General features: G+C 44.9%; 1 pseudogene across 1 annotated transcript; it reads left to right on the forward strand.

Moving 5' to 3' along the window:
* The first annotated feature begins 594 nt into the window (after positions 1-594).
* On the forward strand, positions 595-1361 carry LOC120103572 (60S ribosomal protein L21-like; annotated as a pseudogene). Its single transcript, XR_015623187.1, has one exon. The product of XR_015623187.1 is annotated as a 60S ribosomal protein L21-like (transcript).
* The last annotated feature ends 14826 nt before the right edge of the window (positions 1362-16187 follow it).

A 16187-nucleotide genomic window follows, 5' to 3' on the forward strand; every position in this document is an offset into this window, starting at 1 on the left:
TTAGAAGCCAAACTAAGCTTAGTTTCACATTGGTCCATGTACACTTTACTGTGTGTCTTTCAACTCGACGGACTCTGAGGGTCTATGAAGAATGACTTTTCAGTAAAATCCTATATGACACTAAGGCCAATGCAAGGGCTGTTTACACGGTGTTGTAACCATAAATCTGTGTGTAATCTTGCTCCTTTCCAATCAATTCCTTCTGCCAATGATTTCCAATTGTTTAGTTAAAAATACACCACTTCCTGATTCTCTGGGACCCACTGGGACCTTGGCTCAAATCTAGGAACACTAGAATGAATAAGGCTTGATATTCGGTCTTCTTGTGGAGCTCACGTAGGTAATCTGAAACATTGATCAGTTGGTCACAAGAATTCATATAGTCATCATTCAATAAATATTAATATTAAAAGCTAACCATGTGATAAGACATATTAGAGGTATTGGGGTAACATATTAAAAACTTCAAAAAACCATATTATAGAAGATTTATGAAAGACAGATGAATATGTAAACCACATTGTAGATACTCACAAATCCTGAGGGGAGAACACTAAATTAAAAAGGTTATTTTAGGCCGGGGCAGCCATCTTCCAGTAACTCGCCAAAATGACAAACACTAAAGGAAAGAGGAGAGGTACTCGGTATATGTTCTCTAGGCCTTTTAGGAAACATGGAGTAGTTCCTTTGGCCACATACATGCGAACCTACAAGAAGGGTGATATTGTAGACATCAAAGGAATGGGCACTGTTCAAAAAGGAATGCCCCATAAGTGTTACCATGGCAAAACCGGAAGAGTCTACAATGTCACCCAGCATGCCGTGGGCATCATTGTGAACAAGCAAGTTAAAGGCAAGATTCTGGCCAAGAGGATCAATGTGTGGATTGAGCACATCAAGCACTCAAAGAGCAGAGACAGCTTCCTGAAGCGGGTGAAGGAGAACGATCAGAACAAGAAGGAAGCCAAAGAGAAGGGCACCTGGGTTCAGTTGAAGCGCCAGTCTGCATCACCCAGAGAAGCCCACTTTGTGAGGACTAACGGGAAGGAGCCTGAGCTGCTGGAGCCCATGCCATACGAATTCATGGCCTAATGGACAAAAAGGAAATAAGGGACCTGGACTGCAAAAAAAAAAAGTTATTCTAGGGACTGAAAAGAGGGCACAGCTGTTAAGAGCACCTGCTGCCCTTCCATGGGACCCAGGTTCAGTTCCCAGCACCCAACAGTGACTAACAACTGCCTCTACCTCTAGTTCCAGGGAACCTGACATCTTTTTCTGGCCTCCCCAGATACAAGGTACATGTTGTGAACATGTATGCATGCAGGCACTCACACATATGCACAAATAAAAGTAGAAATTAAAAGGAGATTGAAAATGGTACAAGGATGGTTTATTTTGGATAGGAAGGCCCGAAAGCCTCTCTCGAGATGGAGGGCTGGTTTTGTTGTTGCTATTGCTGCTTTGCTTGTTTTGTTGCTGTTCGTGTTTTTTCTTGTTGTAGCCTTTTTTGCTTTGCTGTTTTTATTTGCTTGTTAAGACAGGATCTTGCTGTGGAACCCAGGCAAGCCTGGATTCAGGGTCTTCCTGCTTCCTGCTCCCTAGTGCTGGGACTATAGGCAAGAACTCCTATCTCCCAGAAGCAGTTACTCTTACAAGTAAAAGCCTGAAGAAAGGGACTCCTTCAGCCCTGTGGCTATCAAAAACATCCAGGAAAAGAAGGCAGTCAGTGGAAACCCACCAGTACTCCCAGCATGGAGGGAATGTGTAACCAAGGTTGGATGATTCAGATTCAGATTCGGGGGGGGGGGGAGGAAGGGTAAGGGGGAGAGAACTGGCTCTTCTGGGGCTGTAAAAGGAGAACACAGAGGGGCCTTAAGTAAGGAATCGAATAATCTGTCCCATGTATTCAACCCATCACACTCACTTCCAGAAATGAGGGGCAGAAGTCAAGTTTCAAGGAGAAGGCTGCCACAATAACTCAGGCAAAATGTGACGGTGGCGCAAGCAAATGGAGCGGTAAGAAGTGGGCGAATTATGGCTATGTTTTGAAAGTGGAGTGGACAGGCCTTGCCAATAAATTAAAAATGAACGGGGGGGGGGGGGGGAAGGATCATCACAGATGCCATCAAGATTTTATCTGAGCGATGGGGGAGATGTCACTGCCGTTGAAGAATAAAGGAGCCGGTTCCAGAGGCAGAATGAACTGGGCTGGGCCTGTAGTAGCCTGAACTAATACTGTGGACGGTCTATCAGACTGTGGCATAGGTGGGGTGGGGTTCAGAGGTGTGGACTGGAAAGCCACGAGAATAGAGGTGGTATTTCGAGGTCTGAACCCGAATGAGACCCCAAGAAACAGGGCACAGAGAGAAAAGTCCAAGATTGAAAAGGGGTGGGTAACACTTAGGGACCTAGAGGTAGGATGAGAAGCCAGTGAAATAATGCCGAGAAGCATAGCTGGGAAGGTAGAAATAAAACCACGAGACTCCCTCAAGGCTAAGAGTAAAGAGTCTATTAGAAAGGAGACATTGATTACTAGCCAAGTTTTCATTAGTTCTACTTGGAAAGGTCTATAGTTCCAAGAAAGTGTGTCACGGGTGACTCGATTTAGATGGAAGGCTCATGGAACTGACGTTTAAGTTGAAGGTTAAAGGATGAAGCCCAGTGCTGCTCACCCACCTGGTCTTCTTCCTCACTTCATGCCAGCAGTGTCTCTGGTCAGCTGTACATACAGTCTGCCTATGGATCTATAAGCGGCCATCTTCATCACATGTACCATCTCAGAGAGCAGAGCAAGGAAGAAGCTTGGAAGACAGCCCTAAACACGAATAGATGTTCAGCCTGGCATTTTCCAGTGGGACAAGAAAAACAGCCTTTGCCATCCTGGCATGTGGGCACTTACCTGGGAGATGACGCAAGGGAATCGCAACTCTGAGGTCAGCTGGAGCTGCAAAGTGGGACCATCTTAAAAATACAGGAAAGGAAAAAAGAAACACTCAACCCCTTTCAACCTGAGAGTCACTGAGATATGACTTCCGGCAGTATCCATTTGTCCCCTCAACCTCATTCAGGGGCTCCTCCTGCGGTTGGCTGACTAGCCAGCAGTGAGCAGACCTAGATGCTACCAGTAGTTGGGGTCACTATTTGGACTGAGTACATCCACATTCTCAATGTTGTATTCAATAGTGGAATAAAAGCCACTTAGACTGTGAAGTAACACGGAAAATATATATTGATGTGAGCGCGCGCGCGCGCACACACACACACACACACACACACACACACACGCCAGAATAAAGCTACAAGGGAGTAGTGAGCATGTGAATGGCATACACCAAGGCCCTCAGGTTCCTGTCTGGGCCTCTTTTTGAGGTCTAAGGATAGGAATAGTTTGGGTGGCTCTCTATTCTCTCTGATAGGCCATGCAATCATTTCTCTACATGTCCCTTCCTGTAACATGCATTTAGGTATAAGATGATACATAGGGACTTCTCCCTAAAAGTTCACTAAATAATAAAGTCTTGTCTTATTGCTCATGCATCCATCTCAAAGCAGTTCAAGGTAGCTATGCCTTTCCATCTTTCTACCCAGACGTGAAACAAGTAAGATTGTATAGGATCTGTCAGAGTTAAACTGTCACTGGGGAGGAAAAAATTCCTCCGTTATTTAGAGAGGAGTGTGTGTGTGTGTGTGTGTGTGTGTGTGTGTGTGTGTGTGTGTGTGTGTGTATTTAGAGAGGTGTGTGTGTGTCTATTTAAAGAGGAGTGTGTGTGTCTATTGAGAAAGGGGTGTGTGTGTGTGTGTGTCTTAGTGTGAGTATCTATGTGTGTCTTGTGTTACTGAGCACATTGTTTAAAGATGATATGTACACAACACACATAGGTAAGGGGTCTCTGCCAAGTGCATTATTACTAAAAGATGATTGTATAGACCCAAGCCAAGTAGGATCCAAAGTAGGATTTCAACTGTTACTTATGCTTGTCAGCTTCACAAGTGCTGCAAGCTGGACTCAGTTTTCTCTAGACAAGAGACCAAGAAGCTAAGAGAGGAAAGAATACTCGAAGGCAAGTTACACAAGATAAATGGATAGAGACACTCTCCAAGTCTGCACCCAGGGCTGCTAGTTTAAGGAAAGGATGCCTGGGTACCATTTCAACCCCCAGAAGAAATCAAAATCAATGGTGCTGACACGGGTGGTTGGTTTAAGGAAGGGCTCTATGTACCTTCTGTGGCCAGGACTACTAAGTTAGAAGGTGCCATGACACACTCTGCAAAAAGGAACATTCTAAATTAAAAAATGTCAACATGGCCATCAGTCCCTTTGGAAAAGCTTGCATATTACCAATGATCAAAGAGAAACGAGAAGTTTTCACAGCCATGCTCAAAGTAGTACAAATACCAAGAGGTTGAAGCAACCCAAATGAGGTCTATACATATAATGGAAAATTACTCTGATTTAAATGTAGGAAAAACCTATAGCATGCTCTACTAAGGCTAAACCTTGAAGACTGTATGCTAAGCAAAATGAGTCTGTGTGTGTGTGTGTGTGTGTGTGTGTACATTTGCTTGCTCCCATATATGGGTGTATAGACAGGTCTGAGGTTGAAGTTGGTTTTTTCCTCAACAACTTCTGCGTAGTTCTTTTCTTGTGACAGAGACTCACTGAACCTAGAGATTACAATTGTCTAGAGAGCTGTCCAGCAAGCCCCAGGGCTCTGCTTATCTCTGTCTCTCCAATGGTGTGTATTGCAGGCACGCATAGGCACAGCTGACTCTCCACAAAGATGCTGCAGATTGGAACTCAGTTCCTCCACTTGTTCTGAGCCATCGCCCCAGCCCCTGGTTTTGTTTTTGAGCTAAGATCTTAATGTAACCCAGGCTGGGTTTGACCAACTGTGAAGATGAAGCTGGCCTTAAACCCTTGATCCTCCTGCCTCTACCTCCCAAGTGCTGAGATTTCAGGCACATCCTACTATGCCTGACTTAGCTTATTTTTGAGGGTCATGAAGTCCCAAAAGATAAAGATTTTTTTGTACAAATCTGGAAAAGCTCACCTTGATCACTGAAGGCATTGGCTTGCTGTGAAATGCATATGTAAACCAATAGGACTCCCACATTATTCTATCCATATTCTTCTCGAGAGCATGTGGAGAATGTCTTCTTTCCATCTGTGTTAGAAATACGGCTTCCCTCCAATCTCAACCCTCTATTTTAGAATTTGAAAGACCAGGGTTGTGGTGTAACACAGTCAGTCTCTGATTCCCAATCACTGGCTACTTGATAGTTGCGTAGCTGTCTAATTGCTATTAGAGAGAAGCTATGCTGGGAAGAGGAGAAACAGCAGGCATGAGGAAGTTCCTGTATGAAGCATTGCTGGCTATTGTTCTAATCCATGTAGATAGAGGACATTTTTCACCTGGACTCTAGGCAGAACTGAGACATGAAAGACAGGAACAGAGTTCAAGATGTAGCTCTGTGATAGAGTACTGGTCTACCACATACAAGGTTCTGCCCTTGAATCCCAGTGGCCCCTATATACATACACAGGACAGAAAGTGTACCAATCTTTTGACAGTTTGTCAAGTGTTGTAGAGTCTATTATTTACCCACTGGTTTTCTTTAATTCTGCAATGGTGTGTAGTGAGAATTTTTGAGTTTTGGTTTCTTTGAAAAACACAGAAATATTATAAGAATACATTTTTATTTTAATCCCAGGTGTGGAATGTGGGGCTGCTTCAAATTGTCACAGCAGCTGGCTATGATTTGTCTCACGCTCTGGCAAGGCCACGGTTTTGCCAGCTGAGGTTCAGAGTTTATAAATGCTAGGCCCTGAGAGGCATGTGGGTTGTTGGTTGGTTGCTGTTGGTCATGGTTTGATAAGTAGTCATGGGTAAAGGAGAAAGAAGAAGAAATTAGATATCCTGAGAGTAAACATCAAACTCGTCCCAAGGAACAAGAGGCCCCAATCAACAGGAAATAGTCTAATGATAATGACCCTTTCCATTCTATCTTGTTTTTCTCTCCTATTTACTGTTAGGGGTTAGAAGGGTGGAAGAAAGAAGACTGGTTACTATACTGTCTTGGGCCTTTCCTCACTGAGTACATACCTAACAGAAGGAAACTTAAGGGAGTGAGAGGTTTCTGTGACTCCTCATTGAAAGGACTACAGTTCACTATGGCTAGGATGGCATGGCGGCCAGTGGCTTGGTCCTTGAGGCTAAGTGGAATGCAGAGAGTATGAATAATATCAGTGTTCATCTGACATCATCCCAACTGTCTGGGCCCCTAACTCCAAAGATGACATCACCTATTATCATAGTTAGGGGTTTTATTGTTGTGAAGCGACAGCATGACCAAGGCAACTCTTATAAAGGAAAACATTTAATTGGGGCTGACTTACAGGTTCAATCCACTATCATCAAGGCAGAAGCATGGTAGCATCCAGGCAGACATGGTTCTAGAGAAGGACCTGAGTGTTCTATGTCTTCTTCCAAAGGCAAACAGGAGAAAACTAATTTCCAGGCAGCTAGGAGAAAGCTCTCTCGAAGCCCACCCCCCCAGGGGTGCACTTCCTCCAATAAGGCCACACCTTCTAATAGAGCCATTCCTGGGGCCAAACATATTCAAACCACCACACCTATATTCAAGGTAAGTCTTTTCTTCTCAGGTAATCCTCCCAAAAATGTCCTCATAGATACATCAAGAGGTGAGTATCCTAGATAATTCCAAGTCCAATCAAGTTGATGAACATAGTTATCACCATAGGCTATGTGTTCTTCAAATCAAATAACATGGCTGACACTCATCCATAAAATAGCATATATTTCCTGTTGTGCTGTTCCCTCCAAAGGTGGTAGGTTTGGTCTGCTTCAAGTTCTTCTAGTTCATAACCTGAGGCACTTACAGGTGGCTGGCTAGGGTCAAGAGAGCAGCTCTAGCTCTACAGTGAAAGCAGGGTTGCCACATTCTGGAACTGAAGCCATAGTCTTGATCTCACCAGAAACTACACTAACTAACTGAACACACCAGGCCAAGACGAAGTTAGAAATAGCTGAGAGTTTCTTTACCCAGAACAGAACATTCATTTTTCCTGCATATGTCCCACATATGTGTGCCTCTCAACTGGTTTTGTGCATTTCCATCTCTGCCTTAATTCTATTCATATAGCATCCTTTAAATACTTTAATTAAAACGAAGAGAAGCAGAGAAACTAAAATGGTTCTATTCCATTCCTCAGTAAAACGTTGAATCCACATACTTCCATTCCGCTTTTTCCCTAGCATCTCTAACTCTGGAATACGGCAGGACAGAGGAGGATGAAGGTGTGGTTCCATTAAAAGAGAATGAATAGAGAAGAAAACGTAGGACTGGGGAGATGGCTGTAGGTATAAAGTGCTTGCCCCATGAGCATGGACTTTGGATTCCCAGAACCCGCTTGAAAATCAGACAAACATGGCTGCTACTTGTAAAAGTTGCCAACCATCATTTTGGCAGGCAAAGATGGGATTCTCAGGACAGAATGGATATAGACTCTCTAAGAATCTGCAAGCTGTGAGTACAGCAAGAAACCCTGTCTTGATTGATGAGTGGAGAGCAATTGATAGAGACACCCCACACATAGTAGAATGTGCACACACACACACACACACACACACACACACACACACACACACACACATTACACAGGCAGCTGTTATTGGTGTAGACCCACATTACTTTAAAACTCTCAGGAAAACAGACATTATGGTTCCTGTGATTGAGTGGTGAGAGATAGAAGCTTTTAGAAAAAAATGAAGCAATGGTTTAAAAGTCACCGCTGTGGCTCCAAGTAAGAATTCCCAGACAAGAAATCCAGTTCTAGATTCTACATTCTGCCGTGTTTTCTTATTTACGTATTCATGTATGTATGCACTTATTTGTTTGTTCATTTATTAGCACTTGGGGTTGAGTCTTAGGTATGCTAAGCACATGCTCTACCACAGAGCTTTGCCACAGTCCTCAGACACTACATACTTAATTTCTATTGCATGGCTTTCTTGAACTCAGAAAAGGGAAAGGAATAAGAAAGGAGAAAGGTAGCGATAAGGAAATTGAGAGTTGAGTAAGAGAACAAGAAGGAAGGAACTCAAGTTGGTTCTGCACCTCGGTATGATGAACACTGCCTTCAAAACAGGAGACCTGCTGAACACATGTTCCATTTGTTTGTTTGTTTGTTTACTTTTATCTCACTTCATTGATTGCCTTCTTTTATTTCTCTATCTTTGAAATACTACCTAACAGGCATGTGTTCAGTAAGCTCTACTGACCAAGCAGTAGATTGGCACAAGAGCCACTCAGGCCAACGGGGGATTGCAAGAGCTGTGGCACTGAGACTTTGGGATTTCATGCTTTCTACTGTTTACTGCTTGTCTCAAATGGTAAGGCATCAAAACCCAGTCCTGAGCAGACATTGACTCCATACACTGTTTCCTATGAGTCCAGACAGATCCACATAAAGGGGTTCTGCCACAAATCCAAGGTGGAGTCCCATTCCCATCCCAGCTGCCTGAATTAGGCAGCCCCAGGCTGACAGGACCAGTGAGTCACAAACATGGTGTTGTGGAACACTTGGCTGATGGTGGTTGAGAAGGTTCAAAAACTGCAGAAGCTGGCAGGCTCAATGGAGGAAGTGTGTCACTGGGGTTTGCCCTGGGGCTTTACAGCTCAGCCCTGCTTCTTGTTCTCTTGTTTTCCTGACTGCTGATGCAGCATGAACCGCTGGGTTTGTGCTCCCTTCACTACCTCATTCCTGCCATGGTGGATTGCATCCCTTTTGGAACTATCTGCCAGAATAAACCCTTTCTCCTCTAAGTTGCTTTGGTCACGTACTTTGTCATAGTAATATCTGAAATAACTAAAGCACATGGGTTATTCTAGACACTTCTGGTAAATATATGTTTACCCGCCTTTGAGAAAGGACTATGGGAGAGTTTTATTCAACTGTAAATAATTTTTTTAAAAAAATGTCATTTGCAGGGAAATATGTAGAACTAGAGATAAATCACGTTAAGCAAAATAAACCAGTCTTAAAAAGGCAAATAACACATTATCTTCCCTTGAGGTGGAACCCAGATTTAAAAACAAACAAAAAAAAAACTGAGATGATGTAAAAGGGGGAAGATTTAGGAATAGAAAGGGGATCAGCAGGAGGCAGGGTAGAGTGGGGAAGGGTAATGAGAGGGTGAATACAATCAAAATATATACATGTGTAGAAATGTCATGATAAAAACAATTATTTTGCACTGTTAATACATACAGACAAAAGGTAAATGGGAAAACAAAGAGAAAGCCACAGGGCTCCAGTAGAAGAAGAGAAAAAAGCAATCACCTTAATAACTGGCAGACGCCTTCCAAATCCAGGAGGCTTTCCCCAGGATGAGGGGAGCACTGGAGCTGACACAGCAGAGACCTGGAGAAGGCCATTGGCGCCAACGATTTGGGAGTATCCAATCACTTTCTAATAGGTTTTGAGCCCTGTGCCACAGAAGGAAGTTGCTACCCATTCCTGTAAGCTTGACCAAAACCAAGACCATAGATGTAGAGGTGACGCAGTACCATTGTTTTGCTGGATGGTCACGACGCTCTCTTAGTTAGGGTTTCTATCGCTGTGATAAAACACTATGCCCCAAAGCAACTTAGGGACGAAGGGGTTTATTTTATCTTAAAACTCCCAAGTCATGCTTGCTCACCAAGGGAAGCAACGGCAAGGAATCAAGGGAAGAACTCAGAGGCAGGAATTCAAACAGAAGCTGTGGGGTAACACTCGCATGGGTGGCTAAGCCTCCTTCCAGCTGCTCCTGAGTAGCACCAGCACCAGCAGACTGGCATCTCCCACATCAAATATTAGTTTACAATAAGTTTGGGGATTTAGCTCAGTGGTAGAGCACTTGCCTAGCAAGCCCAAGGTCCTGGGTTCGGTCCCCAGCTCCGGAAAAAACAAAACAAAACAAAACAACAACAACAACAAAAAACGAAAAAAAATGTCCTATGAATTTGCATACAGGTAATATGATAGAGGCATTTTCTCAGTTAAAGTTCCTTCTCCCCAGACAACTCTAACTTGGGTCAAATTAACAAAGCAAGCAAGCAAAGAAACAATAACAACAATCAGAAAATGGCCAAAATGCCCTTAAATATTTATTTATTTATTTATTTATTTATTTATTTATTTATTTATTCTAAAAAAGTAGGGGTTTTTGTTTTTTTTTTTTTTAGAGTTTATTTATTTTATGCATGAGTACACTGTCGCTGCCTTCAGACTCACCAGAAGAGGGCGTCGAATCCCATTACAGACGGTTGTGAGCCACCATGCGATTGCTGGGAATTGAATTCAGGACCTCAGGAAGAGGTGCTCTTAATCGCTGAGCCGCTTCTCTGGCCCCTAAATATTTATTTTTAAGCCTACAGATTTGTGCTACTTACAATTTGAGCAGAGAAGCTTGATTTTTACAATCGGTAATAGTTAAGGCAGAGACCCATACATAATCAATGCTGAGAACAAGGGACTGAGGTCTCAGCTCTAAATAGGATATCTGTAACCAACCCTTCCCTAAAGCTGAGGGAATATCAAGGAAGACGGGTAGGAAAAAAATGTAAGAAAGAATTAGGAGATGGGGAGGAGGGCTATGAAGTGCTATCTTATGGGCTGGCATGACACTGAGGTCATGAACTCACAGCAGCCATGACTGTCTGCACGAGATCGGACTAGTCCTTACCCTAGCATGGATAGAGTAAGGCCTCATGGGGCCTGACCTGTAGCTGAAGAGCTATTAGCAGTTGATGCCTGCTGGGTCATTTTTCCTTGAGCATCCGGCCACTGGTAGGCTGTCCATGTTCCAGTGGATGACCACACACCCATGTATACGCAGGCACACATGAGGAACTAATTTGGACTCAGTGGTTTTTAAAAAAAGAGAAAGAAGAGGAGATGGAATTAGGAGGGGAAAGTGTTCCATTGTGTGCTTGCTAGGTTTTGGGTTGTTTTTTGTTTGGTTGTTGTTTGTTTGAGTTTTTTGTTGGTTGTTGTTGTTGTGTTTGTCAGCTTAATCTGAGCTAGAGACATTTTGGAAGAGGGCACATTAACTGATGTGTTGTCTCCATCAGATAGCCTATAGGCAAGTCTGTGTGGCATTCAAATAAATAAAATACACAGGGAAAGAACACTGGAAATGCCAAACCCCGGCTTCCTGTACTTAAGCCAATGAGTGTATTTATGGTGGTAGCTAGTTTTGAGATTGTGTCAGATCATCTGCTACCTACGCTTTCCAGTATTCTACTGCTAAGGCTTGCGCACAAACAGCCTGCTGAGATCCCTAGTGTGGCTCACTCCTTCCAGTTATTCTTCCTCGCTGTGATTTCGACAGCTGTTCTCCGGAATGATTCGGCTCCCTCTCGCCATGATTCCCGGGCTGTCAAACCCTACACAGGAACTCAGCGTCTATCAACTCCCATCCAGTCACCCAGCCAGCTGATGGATCAGTGGATTCCTATCAAGCCCTCGATGAGAGGAAGGCATTTTGTCAGGAACTATAAGATTATCAAAACGAGGGTGGGATGGGGGAGAAACCATCCAAATCCCAAAAGACATATAGCTCTGGAAGGAGAGAGAAATGTGCACCTCTTTGTCTGTGACGCAGTGCGTGGAGCGATCGTCCCTGGAGAAACAAGGATAAAGTACCACAGCAGCAGAACAACAAAGCACGAGGTCCACTTGGAAAGATTGAGGCCATTTCTGTAGAGAAGGTGCATTTTGAAACCCCTCTTGGATGATGTAGAACCATTGCAGAGAAATGGGAGAATTAGCATTCTTGGCAGAGCGGAACAGAAGCTAAGGCAGAGCAGAAAATCACCAAGAGCAGATGGGAGAGTTTTTGGCGGGAAAATAGAGCTGGAATTGGAAGGGTCATAGAAGCCAGATGGGGAGGGGGTGGTTATAATTGCAGGTCAAAGCATCATTCTGAGAGCAGTGGGATGGGTCTGGGCAATCAGAGTTTTGAGAGAAAGAGAAGCATAAAAAGAAAGCACAGAAGGAGCAGAGAGGCACCAAGATCAGGAGGTCTGCAATCATGAGCTAGGGCGAGAGATGTATATGACCCTCTTTGTGAGATGGGTAGGTCTAGAAAGAGAGCCAACACACACACACACACACACACACACACACACACATCACAGTGGGGAGGAGACAGACATCTCAGCTCATATGTTTGACACATAGTCTCCAACTGTTTGAGGTGACTCTAACAGTGGTTCCCAACCTGTGCATCCAGACCCTTCTGGCTGGTGAGATGGCCTAAGACCATCAGAAAACATGGATATTTGCATTACAATTCATAATAGTAGCAAAAACATAATTTTATGGTTGGGGGTCTCCACAACATGAGGGGACTGCATGAGGAAGGTTAGGAACCACTGCATACAGCCTTTAAGATTTGAGGGTTGGCGGGGTAGAAGGAGGTCACCAGGAATTCTGCTGCACTTCCCGACGGATCGTGTAGACCCTACTTTAAACCATGAGCCCAAATCACCTTTTACCACTTTAGCTGCCTCTGCCAACTATTTCATCATAGCAGCAAGCACAGCAATTGCTGGTGATGGTTAATTTTAGGTTCCGCATAACTAGGCTAAGAAATATCTGGAAGCCAGGAATCTCTCTGTTTAGACACAGAGGTGTCTCCAGAGGAGGTTAGCATGTGAGTTTGAATAGTCAAGGTGAGGAGGACGGACCTACAGTGTAGGTAGACACACGGAGAGCAAATACTAACGGTGAGCTGGTACCTTACCCGGATGCTCGAGACCTGCTCATCTCTGCCTTGGCCATCAGAACCCAAGCTTGGCAGGCATTGGGCGTATTCTTGAGAACCCTGTTGCAGGTACTTACACTTGAGGCTTCAAACCAAGAGTCACACTTTCCCTTTCCTTTCTTTGCATAGTTTTGGGCTTGAACTGAGCCATGCTTCCGCATCTCAGGGAGTGAGCCTGCAGGGGACCTCTCATCCCCCCTTTACTGCACTAGGCAATTCCTTAATAATCTTCCTTTCAAAATATCGACCTGTGTAACCCTGACTAGAGCAGGCATTCTCAGACTCCGGGAGCTCCAGGTTATTATGCCTTATTGGTTAGACACAGATATTTTGTTGCTCTTTTGTTTTGTTTTGTTTTGTTTGAGACAGAATTTCTCTGTGTAGCCCTGGCTGTCCTGGAACTCACTCTGTAGACCAGGCTGGCCTCAAACTCAGAGAGATCAGCCCACCTCTGCTTCCCCAGTGCTGGAATTAAAGACATGCGGCCACCATCACTCAGGCGGCATGGATAGTCTTGTGGGCAGTGAGATTGGGAAATTTCTGCCTCAGAACAGGGTGAGTGATACATGTATCCAGGAGCAGACAGGTGGAGGTAGTGCAGTCCTGGGGGGGAAGGGCAGGAGACGATAAATCAAGGACTGACTGGGCAGTGGCCTCTGAGGCCTACTTCAAAACAAAACAAAACAAAACTATGAGGGAAGATGATGGGGATAACAAAGAGGAACACCGCCTCAGAGTTAAGGAGACTTGGGTTGAATCCAAGGCTATTTTATCTGTTGTGTAAGCTTGGGTGAACCACTTAACCTCTCTGGGCCCTCAGTTTTCCATGACTAAAAAGGAGAATAATGCCTATTTCCTGGAGTTGTTACAAGGACCGTAAATAATGCATAAGCAGTGCCTGGCACTTTGGGACAGTCTGTAAAAGAGAACTGCTGTCATTACCCACGTCATCTTTGTCATTTTTATTGAACCACAGAGATGGCACTGGCTCGGGGGGGGGGGGGGGGGGGAGAGACAATGATGAAAAAGCCACAGGAACATTGCTGAGAACAGGAAAGCCAGGAGGGGGAGCTGAGCCTCCCCAGAAGGGATCATAGATGCCATTGCATAAGTCATTTGGGATTGTCAGCCTCGGGGCCTGTTCTCATCCTTGGTGACACAAAGACCCACGTCACTGCCTTCTCCATCATTAAAGCAAATCAAACAAGTGAGACAAAAATGGGATCTCAAGTTTCTGTGAAACCAGCCACATGGCTCCCCTTCCCCTAGCTTATCCCTTCATTTTTTTTTTCCTATGGTGAAGATGTCATTGGAGGTCAGGGACACATGCCACCCGCCCTAGCTTCACAGTCTTCTCTGTGGTCGAAGGACAGAACTCATTAGCTAAGTGGGGTCAAGCCCAGTAGAGTTAATGCTGACAGGGGACATGGGGTGTGAGGTACAGGTGCCTCTGACGGCAATTCGTGACTGACCCTGTCTGTTGTTAGAGATGGCTTCCAGGGGGTGGTACACTAAGTTCACAACCTTCTGTGGTCCCCGAGGAGTCAGTATCAGTGTGGGGACCCAGATGAAGAGGCTGACTAGAGCCTTCCGGCTCCCAACTGGTGTGGCTGACCTACTCCTTTGATGTTTAATTGACCTTGTTATTATCGCCCAATCCAATAATACCCACGTGTTCCAGAGTATTCATGGTAGTAATACCCACATGGTGTGAAGTCTTCACTCAGGGCTAGGCTAACAATAAGCTAACATGTTGCTCTGCAGAGCCCCTCCCCCAATCCCGTGCGGTCTAGTGTTGCCTGCTGTGTTTTAGTAGAAGTTCGGCGAGGCCCAGGAATTTGTCTCGAGTCACACAGCTCATAGAACTCGGATGCCAGGCCAGAAACTTGGGTTCTGCTGAGCCGAGAGCTTCAGCTGTGACTTAGATACTGGTTTTTCTTCCCGAGCTTTACCATGAATGCGGGCCACCAGGAACTCTCTTGGAGTGCAGGCTTTGCTTCAGTACATCCAGATGCAGACTGAGGTCCACCATTTCTGATGACTTACTGTGCACGGTGGGTGCTGACAACCCATGGCCCGTCCTTTGAGTAGCAAGGGGCCTGTCTGGTAGGTTTGCTCCACAGCGATGGGCAGACTTCTCTTTAAAGAATGGTTTGGTCTTTTAGACAAAGGTTTAAAAAAAAAAAAAAGAAAAGAAAACATTTATGGTGTGTAGGAATGTCATTTAGTGGTAGGGTACTTGCCTAAGGTGGTGAGGTATTGGACCCCAAGCACAGAGAAAGGAGGAAGAGACAGAGGAGGGAAAGGAGGAAGAGGAGGAGGAAGAAGAGGAAGAAGAGGAGGAGGAGGGGAGGAGGAGGAGAAGGGGGAGGAGGAGGAGAAGGGCAGGAGGGGGAGGAGGGGGAGGAGGAGGAGGAGAAGCCATTTAGAAATTGTGGGTTCTAGTTCCACGCTGAGTAACAAATTACCACGAATTTAGCACCTTCAATAACACCCATGTATTTTTCTCACAGTTTTTCCACAAAAACCATGGCAACCCGGAGACCCAGCACTCTGCTTCATGTTTTCAAAGGCTGAATGAAAGTGTGTCAGTCTCTCTCTCTCTCTCTCTCTCTCTCTCTCTCTCTCTCTCTCTCTCTCTCTCTCTCTCTCCTTCCCTTTCTGCTTGTCAGTCCCTCTGTCTATCTATCTGTCTCTCTGTGTCTCTGTCTCTGTCTCTCTCTGTCTCTCTCTCTCTCTGTGTGTGTGTGTGTGTGTGTGTGTGTGTGTGTGTGTGTGTGTGTGTATGTGTGTTAGACAGTCTCAGACTGGCCTCAAACCCAGCAGCCTCCTGCCTCTGCCTCCCAAGTGATAGAAATGGAGGGATGTATGTCAACCTCTTTGGCTGTGTTCTCTCTGGAACCTTTGTCCAAATTTCTTCAGATTGTCCCAAATTCAGTTCCATGCTAGCATCAAGGTGTCCTTCCCGGCAAATGATCCACCACGGAGCATCCATTCTTAGCTCCTAGCCTGGCCCATTTCTTGTCACATTTCTTCTAGCTTTGATATGGAGAATCTTTCTTCTGTTGAATTCCTCTTGGTTAGGTCAAGTCCAAATCCATCCAGTCTCCCCATGTTAACAGATTTGAGAACTCATTTATATGTGTGTTTTCTCAACCAACGCCATGGTGGTATTTGACTGAATGCTTGCAAGAGGCTCTTGAGCTGCCAGGCGAGGCATCACAGCCTCTCCCAGAATCCTGTCTGCATCAAGCATTCTCAGCTGAGCTGTTACCTACTGATCGACATTGTTAGAGTTGTGGAAACGGAGACTACATGAGCTGACCCACTTCTGTTTTCATGTATACTCAT

The sequence above is a fragment of the Rattus norvegicus genome, chromosome 6 (genome assembly GCF_021556685.1).
Source record: "Rattus norvegicus strain SHRSP/BbbUtx chromosome 6, alternate assembly SHRSP_T2T, whole genome shotgun sequence".
NCBI lineage: Eukaryota > Metazoa > Chordata > Mammalia > Rodentia > Muridae > Rattus > Rattus norvegicus.